Below are 26305 nucleotides of genomic sequence, written 5' to 3'. Positions count from 1 at the left end.
AGAAGAAGAAGAAGAAGAAGAAGAACAACAACAACAACAACAACAACAACAACAACAACAACAAGAACAAGAAGAACAAGAAGAACAAGAAGAACAAGAAGAAGAACAAGAAGAAGAACAAGAAGAAGAACAAGAAGAAGAACAAGAACAAGAAGAACAAGAACAAGAAGAACAAGAAGAACAAGAACAAGAACAAGAAGAACAAGAACAAGAAGAACAAGAAGAACAAGAACAAGAAGAACAAGAAGAGCAGGAGGAAGGTAAGAGTAAGAGTGGAGAAACTGGAAGAAGAAAGAGAAGGAGGAGGAGGGGAACAGAGGAGGGGGATGTGAAGAAAATTTTTTAAATGAAGGAATTGCAAAGAATTAATTCAGAGCTTTGGCTGGGTGTGGTGGTACAAGCCTATAATCACAACACTCAGGAGGCTGAGGTAGGAGGACCACTGCAAGTTTAAGGCCAGCCTGGGCTACATAGTGAGTTCAAAGCTAACCTGAATTACATAGTGAGACCCTGTCTCAATAAAAAAAATTAAGAATTGTGCCAAGGAGATGTTTAATCTCTCTGAGACTCAGTTTCTCATTTTTACAATCTTGAATTGAAGATAATTCTTGTATAGTAAAACACTGACCTATAATTAAGTGGTAAAAATGTAAATAAAGTAACGTCTACCAAAATGAAGGTCAATGGTGATAGATTTCATACTGTGTAAACTTTATCTATACTCCTAAAAGCAGATACAAGAGTTTAGGGGACCAAGAGCTTCAGTATTTTCCATTTGCTATTATTATTAAACATATTATTTTAACTTTGGAGTGACTGAAAGTATTGCAGTGTAGATAAAACAAGAGTTCAATAGCCACTCATTGCATTATTTTAAAATAATCTATTGTATCCTAGCTTCATGAATTATAATGGTAACATCTGATGTCTTGAGTCTATTTTATATGTAGTTTCTAAGGAAGGATAAGTTAAAGCAAAGATATAACAGGAAACTTCTAAATACTTGACATATGAAACGTAGAAATGCAGTTTTGACCAACTCTGTTTGGGAAAAGAATATTGTTCTACATTTATTCCTTGAAAAAGAACCCAGTATTTGAAATGTGCTTTTCCTGGTATTACTGTAACTATCCTGATGATTATTAGTACTTCATTTCATAAATGAGCAGAACAAATTTCTGCTGATTCCTAGGACTGGTCACATGCCGCTCACCTGCAAGTCACTGAAATGGAATTTGGACCAGCTGGAGTGAGAAGTGCAAATCCAGGGGGACAGCTCAACTTCATCCTCAGTCAGCAAGCTGCTGTGGGACCAGATACAGGAGAGCCAGTGTTCCTGTGGGCCAAGGCTGCCGTCAGCCATTTTTTCCAAGTCACTGCACTACCCGCTTTCAGAGTCCCCCGGGCACTCCAGGGCAGGTCTTGAAATCACTCATAATCTACTCTACTTGAGACTTATTATTCCATTCTTACTTTAGAAACTTGAAATTAATACCTAAGAACACAAAAATTACATACACCAATATGATAATATGCTATGTTTTGGCACATTAAACATTGAATAATATTGAAATCAGTTTACACGTATTTATTGTCTCAAACATTTATCATTTCTTTATGCTGGTGAATTTTAATTTTTAAATTTTTTTAGTTATTTTTTCCATTTACATATTTAGTACAGAGTCTCACTATGCAGCTCTGACTTGTAGTGATCCTCCTGTTTTAAGCCTTCCCAGCGCTGGGATTACAGGTGCATGCCACTATGTCTGGTCTCGGTGGCCGGCACAGCACACATGGCTGTGGGGGGTGCTGGGGATGGGAACCCGGTCCCTGCACTAGCCTAAGCAGGTACTTAGTCCACTGAGCTATCTCCCTGGCCCACCAGGTTATGTATTAAACACATGCTGTAGTACAATACACTTTAGCTAAAATGTTACAAGACATCATATGACTTGAGAGCTAAGAAATTTGGTGAGAACTTTCTATGCATGAGGAAAATACAGCTCAGCTAAATACAGTTATTATTCTATGGTCCTTAAACTGGCAGGTGAGAAGAAGCCAGGTTTAAGCCACATCATGATTCCAGAATCATTTTCTTTAATGACTGTACTTGGAACTATCTGGAGTAAAAATTAAAATTAGAGAAGTAGCAAACAATGATGACAAATGATGATACTATATTAGCACTACTAAATTAATAATTATAACCATGAATGGAGGTGTTTCAGTTTTTTTTTTCACTGTTCTAACCTAGTAATATATATGCAAAGTATGTCATATAATTACTAATGAAGAACGTAAGACACGTTTACATTAATAACTTTGTCCAAACTCAAACAGTTATCGCTGATACAGCCTCAATTCAACCTAATAAAGTTTGACTCAGTTGCACCACTGAGTCTAATTCTCCCCGAACAGCTTGCTTGGGGAGCCAGCCAGGATGCCTAAGATGGCCAAGAAATTCATGTCTGTCAAAATAAACATGCATTTAAGCAGTGAGTGTCTCCTTTCAGGACTCTTACGTGTGTATGTTTATGTAGCTGCAGCTTTCAAAATACTCAAAGTTGTAACCGTCATGACTGCAAATCACTCTAGAAAGAGTGAGGCGATATCCGTGACTGCAAGACAAATTCTGACAGATTTGTCGTCTCGATAAATATAGTTCCCTGTTTTTCTCACTCATTAAGGCTGTGTTTGCTTTTATTGCACAAAACAGATTTTTTTTAAAGATATTTTTATTGAGAACTAAATAGCAATGAGACCGCTTCACAACCGATTACTAGCACATTTTCAATAATTAATACATTTCCTATTGTTGTCTTAGTGGTTATTCATTGTACAAGATGAAGACCTGATATCCAAAACAGAATTTCTTTAAACAAATGTATTTAGGACAGTGTCTATAGGGTCTCACTACACAGATTGGACTCGTAGTGATCCACCTGTTTTCAGGATCCCAACTGCTGGGATTGCTGGCACGCACTACCACGCCCAGTCTCAGTTGCTGTCTCAGCGCATCCCGGGGACAGGGCCAGCACAGCATGCTTGGGATCCAACCCTGGTCCCTGCACCTGCCTACGCAAGTGCTTTAGCCCACTGAACTATCTGGCCGGCCCACAAAACAGCATCTTGAGGCTACGGCTTAGGTTATAATTTTGGAGACAGAAGTCCCTGAGAGCTCTGAAAATGCCACATGGCTTTCATTCTAGAGCTGAAAGGCTCAGGAATCACTGTAATGCTCTAGCAGAGCCTTCCTAAGACTGGGATTCCTACCAAGTCCTCCCACGGGTGCCAGCATATTTTCCTCTCTGTTACAGATTCAGATGACAGGAATTGTGTTCCCTGCCAGGCTCCGCCAGGCTGTCCATCCCATGAATCATCCTGATGTTGGGGCTTCCCTTTCCTCACTTCTCTGTACTATTTTGTTCAGTAAAACTGAGTTTCCAAAGAAAGAGACATTCTGTAATGTTGCTCTTCACTGAGCAATTGGTATGTGTGTGTCCTACATGAGAACCTACGTGAGGCTGAGGAGATAGCTCAGTGGTCTGAGCACCTGCCTGGCGAGTGCACGGACCCAGGTTAGATCCCCAGTACCACATGCTGTGTCTGCTCTAAAACTGGACGTGGTGATAAACGCCTTTAATCTCAGTGCTGGGGAGGCTGAGATAGGAAGATCACTACGAGGCCAACCTGCATACGAGACCCTGTGCCAAATAAATAAATAGAAGATTAAAAGAGAAGAACCCATGTACTAGGACAAAATCTGTCCAAGTTTAAAGCTTCACTTTCTCTTCAAACTAGAACTTATATTCTTAGAAATGAGAGAGAGAGAGTTGCCTACCGTGGACTGGTCACAGGTCTTCAGCCAGCAAGATGCCCATCAAACCCATGTTGATCTGAGGAGGTAACTTAACCTGACAATGAGATGCTTTGGAAGGAGCCCGGTACCCCCCATTCTGCATATTTACTATTAAATGCATCCTTCTACTAATTAATTATATTTCACAGGGAAAAAAAACAGATCTTAATTATTCTTTCGTGACATCATCACTTTAAATATTTTGACTACTGCATGAGAATTGAGCTTTTATTATGTAAATGCACAAGAACTCAAAGGTGGGAGGCTGGCAAAGGTATTCAGAGGAGTTGATTCAGGTATCTTTTCCTCCTTCTTTTGCCAGAGACCTAATTGCTTCATAATGAATAAACAAGAGAAAGAGTCAGCAATTCTAAGTGAACTATGACAAATTAAATGCATCGATGTAATCAGCATTTGGAGAGGCACCTCCTGCCTGTTTGCCAAGAGGCATGCTCAGGTTCCAAGTGGAAATCTTCACGTTTGAGTGGGACTGAGTAGCTATCGTCAGAGCATGGAAAATGCACGGTTTCGGACAAAGGCAGAGATAAAACAACTTAATCAACTCTCGTTGCCCTTTCATCATTTATAAACCTGTAATATTAAACTTATCTTGGAAAAAAAAATCCTTATTCCATTTGGGGGTCTGCCCCTTAGCTCAGTTCTTTAAGTGGCTGCTGCAACAAAGCAGTCAGCCTCAGGTTGCTGTGGTTCCATCCCCACAACTCAAGCCAGCCAAACCTTCCCTGAAGGCATTCGGAGCAAAAAAAAAAAAAAAATCCTTATCTTGGAATTGTGTTGTTAGTATTAATTATAGGATGTATAATTTACCCCTTACATAGGCTAATGGATAACAGATGGTCAGTAGATGTTATCACTAAAAGTGAAAACTTCGAAAAATGAGCAAATGGAAATCTCATTTGAGGCTTTTACGCATCTGCAAACAGATGAAAAGGGGCCAAGAGAGACTTTGTTCTCAGTTCCTCCTCTCCCTCTCATTTTATGCAAACACATGCTGCAATGGTTATGAAATTAAACTCTGGGTCAAATCTAATAAAAGTATTAGTATTGGAGATGAAGGCTAATTTTAATGATTTAGATTATGGTTTGTTTTTTTCTTTTTCTAACATTAAGTTTTAGTTTTGTTTCTTCTGGAGAATCTAATTATTTACCTATAAATTCTAACCTCATGCAGGATTATCTGGACTGTGGCTAATTAATGAGTCTTCCTGCTTTCCAAAGGTCCCTGGAGTTTTGCAATAATTCAGCCACTAGATTTTCACTCAATGGCATGAGGGGGAGAGAAAGATATCTGAAGTGATAGCACAAAACAAGAACACCAGTGAGAAAGAACAAGCACAGATTTTACTGAGAAGTTTATGTTAAAGCCCAACTAATGGGAAATTAAAAAGGGCAGCTCATGATATCTGATGAGGTGGCGGTGCTTTATGGTTGAGCCTTAAAGACTAAATTGATCTGAAAGCCAAAAGCCAAATTAATCAACTAAGACTGACCCTGTTTGAAAAACCACATAATGGTGCAATATTTCATTCTTCAGTTTCATTTACATTCAGTTTAGAAAAGTCACACAGTTCATTTATGGATCTGGGAAAAGCATCTTCATTCATATGAAGAGCCCACAGGCAAACACCTAGAAAAGCAAATCAACATTTGAAAATTCTTAACTGTGAGAGCCAAGTCGTCAGCTGGCCAGCAACACTGAGTGTGAGGTCTGCAGGATCCGTTTCCAAATACCAAGCCCTGGCCAGCCAGATAGCTCAGCGGACTAAAGCGCCTGCTTAGGCAGAGCTCAGCAGCTGGAGTTTGATCCCCAGCATGCCACACCGGCCCTGCCCCTGGGGTGCGCTGAGACAGCAATTGAGACTGAGTGTGGCGGCACGCACCTGCAGTCTCAGCCCTTGGGAGGCTAAAGACAGGAGAATCACTATGAGTCTGATCCATGTAGTGAGGCCCTGTAAACCCTGCAGACCCTGTCGTAAAATACAAATACCAAGCCCTGCTGGACCCTTCTCCCACTGGGTAAGCTTTGGCATAGAAAATCATCCTTCACTGAGATTCCCTATTATGTTTATATATATTTAATAAATATTAATTATTAAATAATATTTAATAAACATAAAATGTTTGTATTGTGATATGTGTTGTGTTGTATATTATATGCAAGAAATGATCAAAATATATAAAGAATGTTTAAATTTTTTTAAATTTATTACCATGAAAGGCACATTGCTAATAATCTCCCTCAAAATACACCTCACTTCAATTGCATTTATTTCGTTCTTGACACTTCTTGCAGTAGATCTTGAAGTCCTGTCTTGAGAGGGTCCTTATGCAATGTGACCAACGCCATCCACTGAAAAGGCGGGATGGGAAAATCATCACACTCTCTCCTCATTCATTTATTCACTGGAGCTGCCACGGTCTAACTTGTGGCTCTGTCCCAGGGCCAAAGTGATCATGAGTCGTAAATGTCTTGAACCAACTGAGGACAGAAAGCAGCAGGAAGAGCTCAGATAAAGACGCTCCAGGCTGGGGATTTAGCTCAGGGGTAGAACGCTTGCCTAGCAACCTGGAAGCCCCGGGTTCGGCCCTTGGCACCAAAAACAAAACAGAAAAAAGTAAAGAAATAAATTAAATAAACCACAAATAAAAATGCTCATGAAACAGAACCTTCAGAACTGCTTTGGAAAATAGTAACAATGGGGCTGGGGAGATAGCTCATTGGTCTAAGCAACTGCTTGGCAAGCACAAGAACTGGGGTTTGATCCCTGGTAATGCACGCCCTGCTGGCGACTGAAGCTGGACATGGTGGTGCGCGCCCGTAATCCCAGAGCTGGGGAGGCTGATACAGGAGGATCACTATGAATCTGCGCTATCATGAGTCCAAGCTACATAGTGAGACCCTGTACCAAATAAATAAATAAATAAATAAATAAATAAATAAATAAATTTTTAAAATGTTGAAAGAAAATGTTAACAATGATGGGATAAGTGAGGAGGAACACTTTAAGGGAGGTTAATGGCAATGTCTTTCACAGTAACACATTTTAAAAAATTAAACACCATATTTTTATCACACCCCATAGATACATTATGAAGTCTTTGGAAATCAAATCCAATAGCAGGAATGATAAAATTTACTAGAACTTTAACTTTAAACTCTTGAAGCTTTAAAATTCTCCTTCATTTTGCTTGACGTGTCATCCATTTCATGGCCGAAATTACTGAGTGCCGTGGCTGTAGGTAGAGACAGTTTCTCTTGACTGTTGAGCTCTTCTTTCCATCCCTAAACACGAATCTTCTATTCTGCTAGCTCTGATGTTGCTGCTCACAAAGGCTCTACTGCTTTCCACGACAGCTCATTTATTTGCTTGAGTGCAGCTACTTACTTATCAAGGACGAGATCGGTATTATTCCCAGACTCCTGCTGACATTCTCTTTGAATTCAGGGACACTTTCTCCTGCCATAGCATTATTCACTAGACACTTTGCAGAATATTTTCATTTGACCACTGCCACCCCTTCCCTTGAGAGTTGCCCATTCATATATTTTCTGCTCTTATGAAAACATTCAGGGGGCCGGAGAGATGGCTCAGTGGAATAAGCACTTCCCTAGCAAGTGCAAGGGCCTGAGTTCAATCCCCAGTTCCGCCCCCCCCCCCAAAAAAGAAAACATTCTGAGGGGCCAGCAAGATAGGTCAGCAGTCTGAAGTGTCTGCTTAGGCAAAGCTCAGGGACTGCAGTTGGATCCCCAGCACAGCATGCTGTGCCAGCCCTGCCCCCAGGGCAGGCTGAACAGGACACACACACACACACACACACTCACACACACTCTGAAAAAATATTCAAAATAGTTTCTGTGCACACAATATTCGCAGAAAGAAATACTGAGAAGCATGACATAGAACTGGGGCTGATAAAAAGATGTGTTTGAGAAGATCAAACAATGAAATATGTAATTTTTCAAAAATAAAACTAACTGTGAAGCTGAAATTGTCTTGAATGGAAACAAAGCAATAAAATAAAAGAGGCAGATGTGGGAGTTTTAAGTTTTTTTCTCAAATGTGTAGGAAAATATGTAGTGTATATTCCTATATATTGAAGGAAATTTTCAACTGAGAAAAAGTATAGAAGCAAGCAAATTTACTAAGACTTTTTAATGTTGTTGTTTCATTTTAAAATAGCCCAGTGATTCTGATACCCTCTTAGAGTATAGACAGAATTTAATAAGCGAGATGGAAAAATAAATGTATTCTTTCTTTGTATTACTCTTAAATATAATAATAACACAATGAGATTAAATGCATAAAACTCAGGCTGGCCAAATAGCTCAACAGATTAAAGCACCTACAAGCAGGCACAGCGACCAGGGTTTGATCCCCAGTACTGCCGTGCCGGCCCCGCCCCTGGGGCGCGCTGAGACAGTGATTGAGACTGGGCATGGTGTGCTCACCCGTCATCCCAGCATTTGGGAGGCTGTAAACAGGAGAATCACTACGAGTCCGATCTACACAGTAGATCTACACTGAACACCCTGTAGACCCTTCCCTAAAAATACAGAACAAAAATGCTTAAAACTCAAAATTAGGACTACTACCTACATACTCAACACTTTCCTCATTAAGAAACTAGTGACACCCTCTCTGCTCTAAACCCTACAAAATTATTCAAATTATCAACTTCATTAGGATGCCTCAAAGCCTAATTTATTGCACTCTGACCCCTAGATGAGCTGCTCCTGCAGTTCCAATTTGTCAAGTTGGACAAATGTAAACGTGGAGGTGGGTGAGATAGCTCAGTAGATTTAACCCCTTGTTTTGGCAAGCACAGGGACCAAAGTTTAATCCCCTGCACCACATGCTGTGCCAGCCCTATCCCCGGGTGCACTAAGCCATGACCAAGTCCAGCTGTGGTGGCACATGCCTGCAATCTCAGCACTGGGGAGGCTGAAAGCAGGAGTATCACTATGAGTCCAAGATAGGTAGCGAGACCCTGTACCAAATACATTAAAAAAAAAATGTAAATGCGATACCTGTGGTACACCCCAGGCACTTGCAGACCTCAAGGCCATCCTGGAAACCTGAGAGCCACCCAGGGAAACCACTAAGGCACGCGGGCACTGGTGAGTCATCTAGTGGAAATGTCCAGTAAGCAGTTGTATTATCATTTCTACATATTAAGGAACAGACAGTAGAAAGACAATCGGGGGGCTGGTGGGATGGCTCAGTGGCCTGGAGCACCTACTTGGAACAAGCTTGGCAACACAAAGGGACCGCGGTTCGATCCCCCAGCACCACACGCCGGCCAGCCCCGCCCCCTGGTGGGCTGAGCTGGCCACACACACACACACACACACACACACCCAAATAAATAAATGAGATTTAAAAAAAAAAAAGAAAGAAAAAAGAAAGACAATCGGGTGCTCATACAGCAATTTGAAACATGGAAGTAGATACAAGTGAAAAATAAGTGCTCAGTGAACAGAAGAGAGGCCCGAATCCTGCAGCGAAGATCAAAAACTCATCACACGCTAGGTAAATACCACACTCACAGCAGCTTACACGGCTCTTATTGGGAACAAACAAGGAGAAGACTGCAAGCGCTCGCCACAAGATATGTGCATATATTTGTTTCAATATGAAGGATTTAGACAAGAATAAGAAGTCCCGTATCTACTCCAACCTCCAGAAAATTAACTAAAATGAACACTTTGCATATATTAAGGTAGGTGCAGTGCGGAAGGTCTCAGCCTCCAGAACTGAACAGGCCGATTTCCCTTAAAGATTCATCTCCTGTGCACACTCATGGATATATGCGCTAGGGTCTATCTCACTGAAGAATCCTGACTCATGTATCTCTACCCTGTAATCTACATTTTAACATGATTGTGTGGGATCTGGAGAGAAAAAAAAACGGGTTTTTATCTATCCTTGTACTCCTTTGCTAAGTATCTTCTAATCACGTAATTCCAACTGCTGCGGTCAAGAGAAACAGCCAGCCACTACCCTGAATCCATCTACGTGTGGATCTGACTCCCCTGCAGCGTGGGAGATGGTGGCGGCCAGTCTGAGGGACACTGTCCTTTACTCTGGTCACCAGTGCTCTTCCCAGCTCCTTCCCTACTGTGCACGGGCAGAGGCAGCAACAGAGACATGTGCATTTGCAAGGAAGGGCCATTTATAAAAGTATGCAATGTCAATGGTGTATAAAAGGACTTACATAATCTTCATATTGTGCATGTCCTAACTGAAGTACTAAAAGCTGGTTTGGTAGGCACAGGGAAAAGTGTGGGGGTTTTAAAAAATATTTCTAAAGAGGAACACAAGTATAACTGATGTCAGGCACGGCACAAAAATCAACTGTTTATCCTATGTAGTTTGCTAAATTTTTACTCTGAATATCAATAGATTTCACAGTACATAATGAAGCGTTTTGAAATTTCTTATTTTATAACTGCACATTCTCAAATAATCTTCAGATTGGGAAAAAGGAGAATCACAGAGGTAAAGGCTGTTTCCTTAAAGGGGTGGCAGTGAAGTAATAGATGAAGTACTAGGAATTTTTTTTCCTTCTGATTCTAAAATCCTCTCATCCTAATGCATGAAAACACAGACAGTATAAAGTTTGCATGCTAAATATTGCTATGCTGTAGTTTAAGAATGCACGTCATGCATTGTCTGATGTAGCCTACTATGTTTGCTTGTCTTACTCCTCCAATAACAATCTAGATTCACATTTAAAAGCTGACCTGTACTGTGGTGCGGTGAATTTTTACAAACATTGCCTTTACTGTTTCAAATGCCTCCAAAACACATACAGTAATGCTGTCATTACACAGCTGAAAAAAATAGGCTAAGCTTAGAGAACTGAGCACTTCATCCAAGGTCACAGAATGCTAGAACTGACTGGCACTGGGATGTGGCCCCTGATGTACTCCTCCCCCACACTGCCACCTCTGGGAGCACGTGGGTCTAGGGACGTGGGCTGTCTGACATGGATCAGGTGAGACATTGTAGTTGTGTAAAATTAAGTGCTATTAGTTCTAATCACAGCCCTGCCACCAACTTCTTGTAACCCACTGCCATATGACCAGTTGCTCAATTCCTCAATTTTAAAATAATAATTTTAAAACCTTAAGAATTCAAAGACAGAGTATAGTGTGTACTCACTCACAAAGCTACTTCCTCCCTGACCAGCTACAATAACACTTGAGCTCTTTCAGCCACTTTCTAAACTTCCTCTGTGTGGTACATATTTTTACCCTTAGGTTATATCTGTTTGACAAAGGGTCACTAATGGAGAAATTGGCATAGCAGTAGTAAGTGCAACAGCATTCAATATTAAACTACATATATGAGTTGTTTTTAACAATTGCTTCTGTGAAATTTCAACTTTTTTTTTTTTCATTCCAAAAGCTCGATATAATCCTTTATGTTTAGCTCTTTTTGAGCATAGATCAGACTAGAAGTGGCTGTATCTCAATCACTGTTTGATTGGCTTAAAACCATGCACCTGCATCCAGCTGTGTTCTGCCAGAGTTTGCATAGAGAGTGAGCACTGGATCAAACTGAATCATGTAAGCTGGCTGCCCTTGGACGAAAGTGCTACTTCAGCACCTACTCTCTAGTGGAGAGAACTCAGGACAGGGGGGGTCAGCTCACCGCACAACATTCGGTTGTTTTCCTTGGAAGTGATCCTTGATATCCCGACTTTGTTAGAGTCACTAAAGTCATATGATAGAAACCTAAAAGTCATCATTATACGAGGTAATCGTTAGGTGAGTCTCTATGTTTTCTGTGAATCAAATAAAACTAATCTTTTTTTTTTTTTTTTTTTTTTTTTTGTGGAACCAGGGATTGAACTCAGACCTTTGTGTTTTCCAGGGAAGCACTTATTCCACTGAGCCATCTCCCTGGCCCAAATAAAACTAATTTAATAGCACTATATATCAGCACACTCAACCACACAGGTCAGTAAATACACAAATTATCACCATCAATTCTTACTTGTGCTAAGTTGTAGAATTCACAATTCACTGATCACAATCTGTGTTTCCCCAGAGCTAAAAAATTTTGTCAAGGAGCCGGGGAGATAGCTCAGTAGGATAAGTGCTTGCCTGGCAGGTGCAGGGGCCTGAGTTCAATCCCTGGTTCTGAAAAAAAAAAAAAATTTTTTTTTTCAAGATCAGAATCACATCTGTTATCCATAAAATAATCACAGAGAATTTCTTTTTTCTGCAATGACCCATCTATAGGTCCTATTTTAGGCTATAATAGAATTGAGATTTTAATATCAAGTTCACAGACCCATTGTGTTGAGTTCAAAGGCTTTCTATAGCTTCCCAAAATCTGGTGTGTTGAATTCAAAAGCTCTGTAGACTCCCAAAATGTCTGTAAATTTTCCATATTGGTGATAGCATATTTACACAAAGGAGATCTATAATTTCCATAAGATTTCTAAGATATCCTGTGATTATGAGAAACTCACAAACAGAGAGGCATGCCTACACTGGTGCCATGCAAATGAACTGTAGTATTGCAAATGAAATTCAAATCTTCTCTTCATTCCCCTCTCAACACACTTATTTTATCCATTCCTGTTGTTCTCTCTGACCTGTAAAAACTAAAACAGCTCTTGTTTTATAATATCTATATGGATTGAATGGATTTCTTAATAGAAATTTTAAGACATTTTATAAATGTTAATCAATAAAATTCCATGGGTATTTATTGGATACAGAACTACGTTGAGCCCTATAAACACAAATGGAAAGGTGGAAGCAGAAACACAAGATGAGGTAGCAAGTATCTATTTTGAAAGATATTGCATAGGCCAAATGAACACCATGTCCAAAAATATCATCTGGAGTCTCACTTAACTGTATGAGAAGATTCAGAATTTACATTTTTGAAGAGCCAAATATTCCAGAAGAGGAAATACATTAAGACATTAACAATCTTGCTTTAACTCACATCATCTAATAAAATATTTTCCTTTATATAGCAAACCAAGAGCCAAGTTCTCTGAATAAATTGAAAGAATAAAAATTCATGTGTGGCAAGAGCAATTCATATGAGTAAAATGGACAAATTTGAGCAGGGCACCAGCTAGCAGTGTAGTAGATATGGTTTTGCTAACTACATGCTGTAGAAATTTTCTATATATTGGAAAAGGAGGGGTAGGAAGAGAAGAGATGCCCAGAAGAAAAAGAAGTCTTGATAGTTTTATAAAGACCTAATATGAATAGGCCAGAATATGAATAGAAGAAGACCATGCTTAACAATGGTCCTTCATATTTTAGAGGTGACTCTTGTAAATGGATGTACAACCTCCCACGGAATCCTCATCCCCTATCAGAGGGGTACGTATCTTAACAATTGATAAACCTTCTTGTTCATTGCAATCGCCCATGGTTCATGGCTCATATTAGGGTTCACGCTTGCGGTTGTACATGTCATGTACTTAGTCCAGGACAAAGTGGGACTTCTATAAACTTAATGAAGTTCAACTCATAGGTTAATTCTTCCATGCATTGTGTCTTTGTATTGTTTCAAAGGAATCATCGCAATGCCTGGGGGCATCTACAAAGACTCCTCTGTTACTTTCTAGAAGTCTTGTAGTTTTTTATCTTATATTTATATCCATAATAAGTTTTGAGTTGATTTTTGTGAAAGGTGTAAACACTATGTCTAGAAGATTATTTCCACATATGTATAGACAGCTCTTCCAGCCCATGTTCTTATTGTATGGCCCAACATGTTCCTCTGCAAATACTTACTATACTTACGGAGGTTTTTGTAGTTAGGGCTTTCAGGGGAAGCAATTTAATACAGGACACATAATTTATAAAATTATTTCATAGTAGTCCCCCAAAGAGTCAAATACAGAAGACTGCAGTACTAAAGACCCAAAGAATCCAGCTAAGGGGCTGGATCAGACGGCAATGACCTCCACAAGTTCAGTGGGAGGCCTAGAGCCCAAGACAATGTCTCAAGTAAGTCTGTATCAAGAATCTGTGCTGGGAAGGCCAGAAGGTCAGAGGAGGAAGCCAGAAAGTCAGTGCCTGCAGGATGAAGGATCTGGGCCAGCAGGCTGAGGGATCTGCACTGGAGCCAGGAAATGATGCTCAGAGTAAGGACCAGAGTGCCCCTGAAAAGTACCACAGTGATTCCCAATGACAGTGAGGTCCTAAAATCCTCTGATGATGGAAACATCTGGGTTTATATCAGAAAATATAACATGACAAGCTTCTCTGGGAGAACCAACAGCCCTACTCCTTCCCCTCTAGTTCTTTCTTCTGTTGTTGGCAGCAATCCTCAGGAGGCCCCTCCATATCAACATCACACTGATTCAGTTCCTCTGGGTGTTACAAGTTGACCATCAGGTGCCAATCCATCACAGAGTCTATCTCTGGGACATATATTCTGTGACATTTCTCTTTTGCCTCTTCTTTTGCCAATAACACACTGCCACAATACTGCAGCTTTGTATTGTATATTGAAGTTACCAGCATCAGGCCTCCAACTTTGTTCTCTTTCAATATACACCTAGCTGGTCCTCATCTTTTACTATTCCATGTAAAAATTATAATCAACTTTCATGAAATTATTTTCTGAGATTTTAGCTGGGCTTGCAGTAAATCAATTGGTAAGCTGAAAAGAACTAACAGAGAACTTATATCTTTCCACTTCTTTGGTTCTCTGATTTTGTATGTAAGAACTTAGAGCTATCCTAGTTTAGATTTTGTGCACCTTTTTTGTTTCTCCCTATTGCATCTGTAAGCTGCTGGTAAAAAGGAATATGGTGTTTTTAGTTTCAAATTCCACATGTTCTTTTTTTAGTAAGCCATGACTTCTCTTAGTTATGTCTCTCCACTCTTGGTTGAGAGATTTATTCTGTTTTCATCTTTCTCAAACCTAAGATGTGCTGATTTCTTTCTGTTTTTCAAAGTTTTACTTGTAAAAATGTAGTGGTGATATCAAAAGTCCTCCAAGGTGGCCTGGGGAAATGGCTCAGTGGAATAAGTGCTTCCCTGGCAAGCACAAGGGCCTGAGTCCAATCCCCAGTTCCACCAAAGACAAAGAACAAAAGTCTTCCAAGGCAAAAACAGAACACAAACTGGAAGTCTTAGTAATAGTTTACACTAAGCACTGTGAGGACCTCTGTGGTCTTTCTCCAAAGAAACGATGCCAGAGAGGCATCACACCCAGTTAAAGACAAGTACAGGGCCCCTGAGGCTCTATGTTGACAGAAAAGTAATTTTACAGAGTGTTCCCTAGATAAGAAAAAAAAAGAGTCCCTGATATAGAGAAAGAGGATGAAAAGGAGAAGGAGGTGAGGAGGAATCACATGCCCAGGAGGAAGAGGGAAAGGAGGAAGAGGAGGAGGAGGAGGAAGCCTAAGAGAATAAGAGGAAGTAAGAAGGGACAGAGAAGAAAAAGAGGAGGAAAGCGACACAGAAAAAGACCATTGCTAGATAGATAGTAAAGAGATGGATGAATAGAAATAGGGATAATATTCAAGAACAAAGAGCATGCCTGATTTCTGTGGATAAATAAAGCAAATAATTCTAATGGTTGTGTTCTGAAGTACTCTTGTTTTATTTTTGTCTTTCCTTAGTTAAGGTGGTGCAATCTTTGCTCTGAGCAGTATGTTATTATTTAGGCATAACCTCTCAGTATTGCATAAGTACACTAGATAGAGGGTCTTGTTTTCTGCTCTCTACCATCTTGTTCCTTTCCTCTTTATCCTGGCTGATCCAGCCATGTGACTTTCCTTTAATGTTCTTTCCAAACTCAACAGTTCTATTTAACATAAGCAAAAAAAGAATCATAAAAAATGGCACAAGGGCCTGAGTTCAATCCCCAGTTCCACAAAAAAAAGAGTGAGTTATAATAAAAACAATTGTCCCACATTTGTGTTATTAATGGCAAAATCAAGAGTGAGAAAATGCACAAGATAAAGACAACATGAAGCTTAATAAGTGAAGTTTTACATCAACAAAACTTTTCATTTTGCCTCTAGCATTACTTATAAGTCTCCATAAACATAAATTGAAAAAATTAATATCCAATACCCAATAATATCTAGGTACTTGTGCTTTTCTTCACTCAAACTACATATGTCTCTGTACAGAATTCACGGATAAAGGTTGTACCTGCTCTATGAAAATCTGTCATCTGACCTCACTGTTAGTGAAATTCCCAGATTTTCTAGTTGTCTTCTTGTTAAGGAAATTCCTAGAATAGGGAATGAAAGAAAATATTCAGAGTCAAGAGGGGTTATTTGATGTATCGTTTTGTACAGAGAGAATATTCACAAGATCTGATTCTCTACTCTCCGATCTCTATATTTTTCTGCTGTCTGCTACTGAAGGGCAGAGCAGATACATATTAATGAGACTACCCAGGCAGCCATCCAGGCATTTCCGCAACCTGCAAAAATTATCTCTGAGATATTTACAAAAGTCTGAAAGGACAGTTGCATAAGCAATTGTCAACTTCGAAAGTGTTTAGGAGACAAACACAAGTGTTCAGGAGGCAGAGGACCAAGGTGAGGTCTAGAAGGGACTAACAAAGCCCACAGGAAATAGTACTTATTTGTGGTTCATATGATGCCAAATAGGTCAAATGTCCTTGATTTAAACAGAATTTTGTTCCAACAATACTAAATGTCAACCACAGAGAAAAAAGTAAATGAGCATATTCATTGAGAATTAGATTTTTTTTAAAAAAATCTATTTATGAGTTACTTTGTACTCAACACTGTGTTGTTAAGAGATTTACTTAATACTGAGTGAGGTAAATGTGAGCTGATTTGGATTTCACAAAATTAGAAAGAATTATACTCTCCGTTAAAACATATTGCAGGGCCAGAGAGATAGCTCAGCAGCATAAGTTCTTGCCTGGCAAGTGCAAGGTCCTGAGTTCCATCCCTGGTACAGAAAAAAAAAATGGGAAAATGCTTACCTACAGAAAATTTCCCATTAGATACATTATAATAGACTATATATTATAACATAATGTAATATACACTATAAATAATACATATAATATACCAGTACAATTTACTATTATACAATATACTACAAAATATTTATTTAAAATACAATGTTCTAAGAATTTTAAAAGCCTATAAACACATAGGAACAAAATGTGATGATTAATAAGTGTGTTTAATAAGTGACCATATGACATGCTTTGGTTTTCCCTTTTTAGTAATGTTATCATGTCTTGGATAAAATTAAGATGGAAAATTTGTCCAATTTACATAAGAAAATGACAAAGAGATTCAGAATTATGTCAGTGAAATTGTTTTTTAAAATCCTTGACATTATTTGAAAGTATTGTTCTGAAGACTGAGGTAGCCTGTTCATAATGAAAAGCCATAAGATTTCAGTAAGAGAAAAAGATTATTACAAACAACTTCTAACTTTCTGTAAAGAAGGTAGTTTATTTGTTTTTTTGTTTTTAAAATGGTAGTTTTGTAAGGGCCATAAATAGCATTTTGATCCAATCACCTGCATGTGGAACATTATTTTGAACTCAATCACCTCATTTTAAGAAGGAATTTGTCATTCTACAGAAAATCGCAATGGAATGATTATGTATAATAACAAAGACTATGAAAATGACTATTATATCTGGAATCTACACTACATAAAGAAGAGTCAAAGTTGATATTCACCTTTAAAGAGAGAAAATCACAGAGAAAACCAAGTTCTCTCATTACACAGGGCAAACCCTTACCATCACAGAGAAAGGCTTTCACTCACCCAGTAGGAATCTAGGAGCATTTATCAGGGCCAGTGTATAAGGGGAGAAGTGATTTACTTTGGGCCTTCTAGAATACGAAGAAATAGAATAAAAATCCAAATAATCCCACCGTGATTTTTAGTACCTTGTGAGGTCATCAACTCTATCCTAACAAATATTCAAATATTGGATTGTTGTGGGTAGGTTATAGACAGATACTTCTTTTGCTAGATGGCGCTTAAATAAATCTTTGTTGAGATCTATCTGCCCATGAGTCCTCACTGGTACATTATTGATATCTCCTCCTGAAAGTTTGCTAAATCATTTCAAAATTATATAATATGAATAATATCATTAAGACAATAAAATGTGTTGTTAAACTCCCCTTTTCACCACCACTTTTGAGGTAACACATTGAGCCCGCTGTTTCCTCATGAGACATGTTTTTCAGTCCTTTTTCCTCATAATCTAATCTCTGATGTATTGACCTAAGTTGTAAATAATTAGCTGCTGGATGCTGAATGACACAGATAGCTCCTATGAATTCCATGTGCTCACAGCTGATATCTGCTCAGGATCAACCCAGATCAAGTGTCAGAGAATTGGCCCTCAGCTGCAGCCAGACCAAAGAAGGAGGCAGTCAGATCCAGGATTGCAGAATGTAATTCCCTGAGGCCTTACTGTAAGAAGTGTGGCCCTGTATAGCAGTGAGATCAGGTGGATCCCTCCAATGGGCGCTTGTAAAGTGATCAGACAAAAGTGACTTCATCCACAGGGAAATATATGTGGTCTATCTCAAGATAATATCAAAGTCGTGTATGTTCTTGGCACCAAAGCCTGGTCATAAAGCTTCACACTCTAGTGGTTCTGCTTATTTATAGTATGCTGGGGAACTCTGTGGGGAAACCCAGCCAAGGAGACTTAGGGAGAATCCCAGCAGTTATGTGTCAAGTTGGGTGCCACCCATGACATGTACGTCACACCATAGGTGTTGTGTCATGGCGAATCCACATAGTATCTAATTATGTAGCTAAGGTACTGTTGCTCTAACTCGAAATTTATATCAAGAACAACCTTCAGAGATGGCCAAATAGCTCAACAGGCTAAAGCTCCTGCTTAGGCAGAACACAGCGGCTGGGATTCCATCCCCTGCCTGCCATGCCAGCCCCACCCCCCGGGCACACTGAGCTGGCAATTGAGACTGGGCGCAGTGGCACGTGCCTGTAATCCCAGTACTTAGAAGGCTGAAAACAGGAGAATCACTATGAGCCTGACCTACATAGTGAGACTGTGTAGGTCCTGTGCAAAAAAAAAGAACAACTTTCACTTTTGCCTATGGAAAGACCTTCTGAAAGGACCCAGCAGTGCTTGAGGAGAGGCCAGTGAAATCATAGGCTAATGTACCTGGGTACAATGGAGCCCATCCAGAAAGTCCAAAGGAAGGGTTTTCAAAACTCACAATTCATTCAACAGTGTTAAATCCATCTAATTTAGAATGAACTAAACAGGATTCAGTGTTCTTGAGGCTTTTGCTTAAACATCTCTTTGCCAGTTAATTATCCCATAGCTGGCTTTTAGATTTTAAGTTTTTCAGACATCTCTCCAAACTCCAGAATCTTTTAGCATCTTTTCACCCTGCTGTCCTCCACATTTTCTTCAACCCCCTTATGTACGCCAGTATGTTTGTCACAATTATATCTCTTTTCTTCTGCACCTATGCTCAGATACAGTTGCTTTGCTCACATGTCTGCTTGGGACGTCTTAAATTCCACCGCTCCTAATCCAGGGGCTAGATGTTAAAGTCTGAAGTGACAAGTTACACAGTGGTGGAAACCAGAAGAAGTGTAACATTTTCCCGCGGTATCACTCAGAGCCTTATCCTTGAGTTTAACACTGTCCTCTTGTTATTAATATCACTTTCTAAATATATCAACTTTACCTCTAAATTGGCATTTTATTCATCTTAATTACTGCACCTACACACTTTATCTATTTTCACCCTTCGGTTTTTTGTTGTTGCTGTTGTTGTTTTGTTTTGGTGGAACTGGGGATTGAACTCAGGCCCTTGTGCTTGCCAGGGAAGTGCTTATTCCACTGAGCCACCTCCTCGGCCCCTACTTTCACCCTTTGGACCATTATAAATATTAGCTAACAGCTTTAGGGTGCTTCAATCCTTGCTTTCTTGTAACTCATTCCACCTATGGCAGACAGCATGACCTTACAAGTGAAGGTCTCCTTAGGAGGCCAAAGTTGCGTCCTGGCTCCTAAAGTCCTGCTCATTGGCATGCTGCCCTCCTCCCCACTACCCCTTCTCAGCCCCCCATCTGGTTTGAACATAGAACTTTTTCACCTTTAAATGCTGTGCTCCCTGCCTGGGGACAACCTGCTCTTGGCTCTTCACAGAAAGGAAACCACAATGTTCAGCCTTCTCTGTCTGGCTGCTGTGTCTCAGGGTCCACGTCCTACATCCGGGAATCTGACCTAGGCTGGAAGTGTACTTCAAGTCCCCTCTTGGTAGCTGATGCTAGCTGAAGAACTCAAATGGCATAGACAGGCACTCATATCCCTGAGGTCTGGCAGGGCGAAGAACCCTGGGGAACCGTAGCTTCTGGACTGGATATGAGTCAGCAGTTCCTCCCCAGTTTCTGCCAGGAAGAAAGCTGCCTCTGAGCCACATTTGGATTAGCTGTATTTCGCCAAGTTTCATTCATTCACATGTTGTATTTATATTATGTAATTAACTGTAATATTTAATGTATGCTTTCAGTTTTTAATTGTCTTTTTTTTAATCATTTATTTATTTATTGTGTGTGTGTGTGTGTGTGTGTGTGTGGTCAGCTCAGCCCACCAGGGGGCGGGGCTGGCTGGCATGTGGTGCTGGGGGATCGAACTGCGGTCCCTGTGCTGTGCCAAGCTTGTTCCAAGTAGGTACTTTAGACCACTGAGCCATCTCTCCAGCCCTATGCTTTCAGTTTTTATCTTATCATTGTACAATACTGTTCATCCTTTTTAGTGTTCTTAAACTTAAATTCTTTCTTGACTCTTCGAGTTATGATAGGATTAGAGTTCCCATTTGACCCAGCTATCCTCCTTCCAGGTATCTTCCCAAAATAATTAAAAACATCATACTACAGCAATATATGTACGCTCATGTTTATAGTAGCACAGTTTGTAAGAGCTAAATCCTGGAAACAATTCAAATGCCCATCGAGTAAGGTGTGGGATAAAAAGATGTGTGTGTGTGTGTGTGTGTGTGTGTGTGTGTGTGTCTATACACACACACACACACACACACACATATATATAATTACATATATATAATTTTTGGGAGCCACTAAAGTTGGAAATTGATCTATGTTGGAGGGCAGGAGGAGGCCTCATTGCCTAAAGCAATCAAGCTACTTCAGTCTTGAGAAAGACATCCTGCCTGCCTGGACACTGTCGGTTATTAGTTGCTAGGCAACATTGTGTCTTGTAACTTTGCAAAGGTATAAATAAACAACCCCAGGTTGTTCTAGGGGGTCTTGCCTGTTAGACTTGGTCTATCACCTGACCCCAGCTATTATCTCTGATCTTTATCTTCTAAATCCTTTTGCTGTTTTCCCCATGGCACTACTGAGAGACCAACAGAACCCAACATACCATGGAGTGCTACCTAACCATGAAGAAGGATAGACTGGAGATCCTATAGTGAATTTTACACACACACACACACACACACACACACACACACACAATTACTTGACTTCAGAAGTGACTCATTTTGGGTTGCAACTGGTTCTTTTGAGATAGAAAAATAAGTCTTAACTGAGGGTCTGTGATCTCATTGGTAGTGGGTATACCCAGCCCTCACTGTCTGGGACAAGGAGCTGTGGTGGGTTCTGGGATGCTGTGCCACTCCCTAGACCCCGTCGCTCTGCAGCTCTGGCAGGAAGCACCAGTGCTGTGAAGCATCTCTTCTCCCCTGTCCTCCTGCCTGTCGTGGTTGCCTCTCTAGAAAGCAATGGAGGGTGATCTGGGATGGAACCAGTGCCTATGCCATTGTCCCCGAGTCCCCAGATCCTGTTAATTGATGACCAACAATAAGATCACTTCTGGGTACGTGCTGAAGGGCATGGCAGCCCCAGTCTGAGCCCAACTACTTTTGTGGCAATGGCAGGAGGTGTTGGTCAGGCGGCTGCTGCTCCACAGTCTGGCAAGGCTCTGACATGCTGCACACGGCCACGAGATCTGAGGAACGTGCGCCTTGGCTGCCATCAGCTTCAGACGTGGCCTATTCCTGGTGACTCTGTCCTGAAGCTACTCACAATGACTGCCTAGGCACCTCTCTAGATGTCCCTGGCCCTTCTGCCAGTACTGCAAAAGACTCAAAATAGGTCTGTGAGATGCAGAAGGCTGCACAGGCCAGTGGCCCTCCTGTCCATAGGCAGGGCTCCCTCAGGCCAGCCCAGGGAGCTCTGCCTGTGCACTGCCCCTATGCTGAGAGCTAAGCCTTAAGAGAAACTTGCTTGAGTAAACTGCCTACTTTTAAATTTAATCTTGAGTAGAATGCGATGAACTAGTATGAAGCAATACATGGTACCAGCTCTACAAGGATTGGGCGGCAATGGCCGCCATGAGAATGTCGAAGAGGTCCAGGGAGCAGAGGAACAGCAAAGAGCCAAGCACAGCAGAGTCTGGAAGAGAGCCAGAGACACACTGGGAAACTGGAAGAGCCCCAGAAAGTCTCTCAAGGGCTTCAAGTTCCTGCTGCTGAGCAGCTTACAGGAGTGGCCAGAAGCTGCCAGGATCTGCTGACACTGAAAGCTTAGAGCTGAACACCAAAAGCAGCAACATCACATACTGAGACACGCTGACACCCAAAGAGCTGAAACACCAAGGGCTGACAGCCAGGCCTACTCCAAGCCTGCACCTGCTAATAGCAAAGGAGCTGCGCTTCCCAAACATGTGAATTCTACACCAATTGAGCAAACCTGCACTGAGCCAATTGGTGATGCTTTCTATATAGTCTACCTCATCTCATTGCTCTGGAGAGCTTGACTGTTCCGATATTCTGATCGTTTGGTTTGAACTTCCTCTCTCTGTTCTAGTTGGATTTACCAATATTATTTGTGATGCCCTTAATAAAAAAGACAATGTCTCCAATTTATTCTTCTTTACAGCCAAGTAGTATTCTATTATGTATACATACCACATTTTCTTTATTCATTCATTGGTGGAAACATATAGACTGCTTGCAGGATTTAGCCATTACGAATTGTACTGCTATAAACATCAGTATGCGTGTACCATAATATGACGGCTCCAGTTCCTTTGGGGTGATTACCAAAAGAGAAATAACTAGGTCAAATGAAACTTCTAATTTTATCTCACTGAGAAATCTCTATACTGATGTCTATATTGTTATACTAGTTCATAATCCCCCTACAATACCGAAGAATTCCTTTATCACTGTAGCCATACCAGCATTCATCATTATGTGATTACTTACCATTCTTTTGGGGGTAAGATGAAGTCTTGATATTGTTTTAATTTACATTTCCTTAATAGCCAGAGGTGTTGGACATTCTTTTTTTTAATTAATTTTATTGAGAAACAAGTAGCAATGAGACAGTTTCAAAACCAATTAATAGGACAGTTTCAATAGTGGTTATTCATAGCACAAGATGTAGACATGATATCCTGTCCAAACACTATTGAACATTCTTTGTATGCTTGTTGGTCATTTGTTCTTTTCTTCTGAGAGTGTCTATTCAAGACATTTGTAGGAAAATGGACACATCTGGGGAAAAATCAAATTAAGTGAAATAAATCAAACACATAAGCTTAAATAGCATATGGTATCTCCCTTTTGAAAAAGCAAAGTGCAAATAATAATCAGAATAAAGGATTTATAGAAGGAAACAGAGAGATAGTTCTTTTGTAAATGGCAAAAGGCCCAGAAGGGGAAAGTAGAAATCGGAATGGGAAGTGAAATGTTTATACCAACAATGTGTGGAAACATTATATGCCACAAATGTGAACTAATAATAACATGAATGAAAATGGAAAAAGATGATTTAGAAATGAGAGAAAAGAGGTGAGTGGAGAAGGGAAGGAGGTTGTAAACGATTCCAGATGTGTTATGTACATGTGTCTACTCCCTAAGAAAATGTGTGCTTCATCTACTCTACATGTGCACTGACAAAATAAAATTTAAAAAATAATAAGACAATGCAGGTAGGAAAAAAGAGCACGTAGTCTAGTTTTGTGTATTATTACTTGTGTCTGAAGCTCAATGTCTCACATCCTCCCATAATTCAAGGAAGGCTCCTCCTACTTGTTCCTATTTGTGCATGAGGGAAAGTTTGTACTCACATCTAAGCCGTTGTCAAAAAAATCTCTCTTCATACATCCATAGACATGCACAGAGTCACACTCTCTCTCACACACACGCACACGCACACACACACACACACACACACACACTCAAATGACTAGAACTTCCTTTTCTCCAAATTGTGTTCCATTGGTTTGGATTCTGTATCAGATGTCCAGTCAGCTCTTCAGTACGCAGGGTGACCCCTGACCTAGTTCAACAGAGACAAATAATTCTATGTCAACATGGTAGTGTATAGGTCTCCTTAGATCCTGCACTCAGGAGACGCGAGTTGCTTGACACTGAAGGTAGTGACAAGGGTCTCCTGATCAGATTAATGCTCTGGTTATTAGCCAATAAAATTAAAAAATTAAAACCTCCTAAAGTCCAGGATGATATGATTCTTTGTAAAAAACATCATAGGTCTCTTGTGAATAGAATTATAATTTGCTCCATCAAACAACTGCAGATCCACATTTCTTTCAAGAGGAGCTCTTCTACACTGGAGTTGTGTGTGTGTGTGCAGATGATGTGAAAAAATACACAAAGACTCTCAGAAGCACAATGACTGTCTCAGGTACTCTTCTGTCATTGCTGGAACAAAATACCTGGTACCCAACATTGAGGAAGGAAAGGTTTATTGAGCTCACGGCTTGTGCAGGTTTCAGTCCATACTCAGCTGGCTCCAAGGCAGAGGGCAGCGGTTCTTGGTGGCAGAAAACAGCAAAATAGCAAAAACAAAGAGGAGGAGCAGCAGCAGAAGCAGAGGCAGCAGAGAGCAAGCTTCTCTCCCTTTCTTGCACTACATTCAGGCTATCCATTGTATTCACAGTCCCAGCAGCACTCACACCCGTAATCTCAGCATTGGATTATGCATTAATCACAAACTCTAGAAACCTGGCCCAATGACTACATGGGATTTTGAGGGGACAACTAGGCACAAACCAGAACAATAAAACACCCATTAATATACTCATTTTTATTGTTTATTGGTGACACAGAGCCTTAAATTTTTCTGAAGTCTAAAAGGGTATTAAATCTTTTTTTTTTTTTTTTTTTTTTTTTTTTTTTTTTTTTTTTTTTTTTTTTTGTGGTACCAGGGATTGAACTCAGGACCCTGCGTTTGCCAAGCAAATGCTTATTGTACTGAGCTATCTCCCTGGGCCCAAGGGGATTAAATCTATTGTTGTATTTTATCTTTGCCCTAAGGCACTTCTATTGGAGATTGGTTCTAAAGCTGTTCTGAAGCCTCTGCATTTGCTCTCAATTCTGTTTGAAAATGGAACACTGTATTTTTAGACCATCTGGCTTTTCTTGACCTTTATTATAGCCACTTGGAAATTTTTACATTCTACTCAGAAATAGATTGAGCAAAAGTTTGAGATCATTAGCTATTATCATCTTCTTTCCCCTGTTATTATAGACAAGCGTTTCAAAGTTTTGCCGTACCATCACTTTTCTCCAGTCTAAAATTGCAATTCTCTCACTGCCCTTCAAAGGTTTGCATGCGTTCTCCAGGCTCTTTCAGATTTCTGTTCACCACCTTCCTGCCTTTCAGTGGCCTTGTCCTCAGGCCAACGTCATAGTATAATTTAGCTTGGCAGCAGCACTCCACATGATAGCAACACCTGAATTCAGTGCTGGTTTTCAATTGCTGTGTAGTATATTACATAACAGATGACTCCAAACACTGGCTTGAATCAGAAGCAACCTTTTGTCCTTTTATTTTTAATCTCAAAGCTTCAGTGTGGGGCAAGCCCCATTCATGTGATGCAGGTAAGACAGGTCACATAATTAGCATCTAAAACAACGGTGGACTTTTTGGAGTTTTCATTTCTCTTTTTAAAACCTACAATTTCATTCTCGTTTTGTTCATCTATTCCCGTAAAGGAATCTCTCTTTCTGTGGGAATTTCCTGCTCTTTGTGTGATCCCCAGGCCTCTTATAGGGTCTTACCACCTGCCATTTTCAGCCTGTGAACTTACAGTAGCTTAATTCCTGCCAAGGTTTCTCAGGGCTCTGGAAATAACTATTTTTGAGAAACAAGCAATTAAGAGTATGATCTTATGTAAAATAAATAAGACACACATGTGTAAGTATTGTACTGTCTCCTTTTCATGAGAAACTGAACATGTAAATAAGAACCAAAATGGGTAATAATGGGCCTGTAAATAGCTCAGTGGTATAAGTGCATGCCTGGCAAGCACAAAGTCTTGAGTTCAAACCCCGGTACTGGAAAAAAAAAAAGGAGTTTGGTCAAAATGAATAATAGATATTGAGAAATAGGAAGAAATTGTTTAAAAGGACAAGGGAAGA

This window comes from Octodon degus, unplaced genomic scaffold (assembly GCF_000260255.1).
Source record: "Octodon degus isolate 3935 unplaced genomic scaffold, OctDeg1.0 scaffold00005, whole genome shotgun sequence".
NCBI lineage: Eukaryota > Metazoa > Chordata > Mammalia > Rodentia > Octodontidae > Octodon > Octodon degus.
The sequence above is the reverse complement of the archived record's forward strand: the minus strand, read 5'-3'. Positions refer to the sequence as shown.